The sequence below is a fragment of the Rutidosis leptorrhynchoides genome, chromosome 6 (genome assembly GCF_046630445.1).
Source record: "Rutidosis leptorrhynchoides isolate AG116_Rl617_1_P2 chromosome 6, CSIRO_AGI_Rlap_v1, whole genome shotgun sequence".
Lineage (NCBI taxonomy): Eukaryota > Viridiplantae > Streptophyta > Magnoliopsida > Asterales > Asteraceae > Rutidosis > Rutidosis leptorrhynchoides.
This window is the reverse complement of record NC_092338.1, coordinates 199,425,545-199,429,804: the sequence shown is the minus strand read 5'-3', so window position 1 is coordinate 199,429,804 and position 4,260 is coordinate 199,425,545. Positions and strand designations below refer to the sequence as shown.

Below are 4,260 nucleotides of genomic sequence, written 5' to 3'. Positions count from 1 at the left end.
ATAAGTTTTTATTTAATTTATATTAATATTTTATATATTTATTAAAACAGAAAATTAAAACAGAAAAATAAAAAAAATAAAACAAAATATAAACCTGTCAAACGAAAGCTCCTGATCTGAAAATTGGAACCTCGCAACTCGCGGAGTTTCCAGCTTCGAGCACCGCAACTCGCGAAGCCGTCTGACACGGGCCACACACAAACCCTAACAGCATTTATTACGGTGTAATTATTATTTATTATTATTAACCCTAATTACTTAATTATTATTATAATTAGTTTTAAATTTTTAAAATAAATTGTATTTTAAATTTTAATTAGTTTAATTAGTTTATAAAATTAATAGTTTTATAAATTAAATAATATAAAAATAATATTTTTATAAAAATTGTAATTTTCACAACTTTTAGTATATTTTTATATTTTGTCCCTTTTTAATTGTTTTAGCGTAATATTTGTATTTTTCGCTAGTTTTTAGTTTTAAACTTAGTTTTTGCCATAGTTATATTTTTATTTCTAGATTTGTAGGCTTTGCCGTAAAATCCCTTAAGTGCTTTTTCTTTAGACTAAGATTTAGGTGCTTTAGAATTTTGCGACGCCTTTTTAAGTTTTAGTTTCTTTTTAAGTTATTGCCATTTGGGATATAGTTTTACTTGTAAGCTTTAATATTTTTAGACGCCTTTTACCTATGTATCAATTATCATTCTAATTAGTAATCTCAATTTCCGATTATAATTTTAAGTTAGTGATAGTAATAAGGTTGGGTTAGTCGAGTGTTTTTAAGTTCTATAAGTCACTCTTTTTCTTTCTTATTTTTATTTTTCGATCTTTTTCCGACACGCTCTTTTTCTTTCTTATTTCTCGCTATTCTAGTTTTTAGGACATAGATTTTTTATTCTACTTCTTATCTAAATTTCTTAAAATTATGAAAATTTATTTTAAGTGGTTAAATTGATAGACATCAAAATTTTCTGGTTCGTAGTAATAGTTGGATTTGTACGTGGACCGGGTTATTGGAGCCAAACAGTCATCAATTATATTGAGACCAAACGAATCCTGCCCCTCTGCTGCATCTTTTGGCTATTCGAAACGTGAGCAAAATCAGAAAAGTCTATTAATTGGATAACTTATATAATTTTTCTTTCCTTTTTAAAAACTAATAGGATATTCAGTGAATGCACCGAGCAAGACGTTCACCACCTTTTGTACGTTCACCACCTATAACTAGATCAAGACATCTAGCTAATATTACCGCCGTTGATTTTTCTTTAGAATCGTCATCCAGTCGACCAAGTACTCCAATTCAAATTTCCGATAATCCATTTTTTGAACCCGACCTCACAATTGAGAATCCGGAGAATATTCAAGGACGATTCGTAGATCCTGAACCATTAATTTTTCCTCCAGAACCACCAATCATTCAAACAGAGATTGTTGAGGAACGAACCATTAAACTAGAATCCTCTAGTGATTCCGATTCAACAAATTCAATTATGGAGAATCTAGAACCTTTAAGTATGGAAGACCGAATGAGAGCTAAACGCACTGGCCAAGGTCACGCAATTACTCATCCAGACATTATGCGCCAGATTATGAAATCAAAGGACAAATTCTACACATGGTGACTAATCAATGCCAATTTAGTGGTGCGCCGAAGGAAGATTCAAATGAACATCTGCGTACCTTTAATAGGATCTGCACACTATTTAAAATAAGAGAAGTGGAAGATGAACAGATATATCTCATGTTATTTCCCTGGACTTTAAAGGGAGAAGCCAAAGATTGGTTGGAATCATTACCTGAAGGGGCGATTGATACATGGGACGTTTTAGTTGAAAAATTTCTTAAACAATTCTTTCCGGCATCTAAAGCCGTAAGACTTCAAGGAGAAATTGTTACGTTCACACAGAAACTAAATGAAACTCTATATGAGGCATGGACAAGATTTGGAAAGTTATTAAGAGAATGTCCGCAACATGGTTTAGACACCTGTCAAATAGTACAAATATTCTACCAAGGATGCGACATCACTACAAGAAAAGACATAGATATAGCAGCTGGTGGTTCCATTATGAAGAAAACCGAAACTGATGCTTATAAAATTATTGATAACACTGCTTCCCACTCACATGAGTGGCACCAAGAAAAAGATATCGTTAGATCATCTAAAGCAGCTAGAGCCGATTCTAGCCATGACTTAGATTCCATTTCCGCAAAGATAGATGCTGTCGAGAGACGAATGGAAAAGATGACTAAGGATATTCACTCAATACGAATTAGTTGTGAGCAGTGTGGAGGACCACATTTGACAAAAGATTGTCTCAGTATTGAATTAACAATGGAACAAAGAGAGAATATTTCATACATAAACCAAAGGCCTGGAAATAATTATCAGAATAATTATCAACCGCCAAGACCGATTTACAATCAAAACCAGAACTATAACCGAAATATTCCATACAACAACCAACAAGGTCCTAGCAATCAACAAGTATCCAACAATACTTACAATCAGCAAAGACCTAATTTTCAAAACAAACCACCACAACAAACTGATGATAAAAAGCCAAATTTAGAAGATGTGATGACAAAGCTAGTTGAAACTCAAACGCAGTTTTTCACATCTCAGAAACAAATAAATGAACAAAATGCTCAAGCATTTAGAAATCAACAAGCTTCTATTCAAAACTTGGAACAAGAAGTAAGTAACCTAGCAAGGTTAATAGGTGAAAGAAAACCGGGAAGTTTACCTAGTGATACAAATGCAAACCCCCGGAATGAAACAGCTAAAGCCATTACCACAAGAAGTGGTACAACACTTAAACCACCTGAAATACCTGTAACTTCTGATGAAGCTATTCCTACTCCACAAGAACCACAACCTGAACAAGATAAGGAAACAGAACCGGTAGTTGAGAAGGTTAATGAAGATAACACAGTTAAGGATAAACCTTATGTTAAACCATACCAACCACCACTTCCTTACCCGAGTAAAATGAAGAAAGAGAAACTTGAAGCCGAGCAATCCAAATTCTTGGATATGTTTAAACAGATAAATGTAAATCTTCCTTTCATTGATGTGATTTCAGGAATGCCTAGATATGCTAAATTCTTGAAAGATCTAATCTCAAATAGAAAGAAAATGGAAGAACTCTCGGCTGTTACTATGAATGCTAATTGTTCAGCAGTGCTGTTGAATAAGATACCAGAAAAATTATCTGATCCAGGAAGTTTCACAATTCCATGTTTTCTGGGTAGTGTTAGTTCAATAGAAGCATTAGCAAACTTAGGTGCTAGTATAAATCTAATGCCGTATTCACTATACGCTAAACTAGACCTTGGAGAATTGAAACCAACCAGAATAAGTATACAACTAGCCGATAGATCAATAAAATATCCTAGAGGGATAATGGAGAACATACTAGTTAAAGTTGGTACTTTAGTATTTCCAGTAGATTTTGTTGTTCTGGACATGGAAAAAGATTCTCAAGTTCCTCTCATATTAGGAAGACCATTCTTAAACACGGCTAAAGCAATGATAGACGTGTTTGGTAAGAAATTGACCCTAAGTATAGAGGACGAGAGTGTTACCTTTTCAGTTGATAGAGCAATGCAACAACCGCAATCTGCAGATGATACATGTTATTATATTCAAACTATAAACTCACATGCAGAATTGTTAGAAGAATTTCCAGAATTACAAGGAATAGGAGAATGTTCTTTAGGAGAAGGTAATGAACCAATTGATGAAGCTGAAATGTTAGCTACACTTATAGCTAATGGATATGAACCAACAACAGAAGAAATTCAAATGCTAAAAGAAGAAGACATATATCGATATAAATCATCGATAGAAGAACCTCCGAAATTAGAGTTAAAGCCACTTCCAAACCATTTGGAATACGCTTATTTACATGGTGAATCTGAATTACCTGTAATAATATCGTCTTCTCTTACTGAAAATGAGAAATCACAACTCATTTCTGTGTTAAAAGCTCATAAACCAGCTATTGCATGGAAGATTCATGATATTAAAGGAATAAGTCCTTCGTATTGCACACATAAAATCCTTATGGAAGAAGGTCATAAAACGTATGTGCAACGCCAACGAAGACTAAATCTTAATATGCAAGATGTAGTTAAGAAAGAGATTATTAAACTGCTAGATGCAGGTTTGATATATCCAATTTCTGATAGTCCATGGGTAAGCCCAGTTCAATGCGTTCCTAAGAAGGGTGGCATGACTGTCATTACAAATGAG

The 4,260-nt window shown here is 33.5% G+C and overlaps 1 non-coding gene across 1 annotated transcript; it reads right to left on the bottom strand.

Annotated features, from left to right (window-relative positions):
- Positions 1 to 1,875: 1,875 nt before the first annotated feature.
- On the bottom strand, positions 1,876 to 1,982 carry LOC139856350 (small nucleolar RNA R71). The gene has a single exon (XR_011761837.1). It is a non-coding gene; the product is annotated as a small nucleolar RNA R71 (small nucleolar RNA).
- Between the last annotated feature and the right edge of the window lie 2,278 nt (positions 1,983 to 4,260).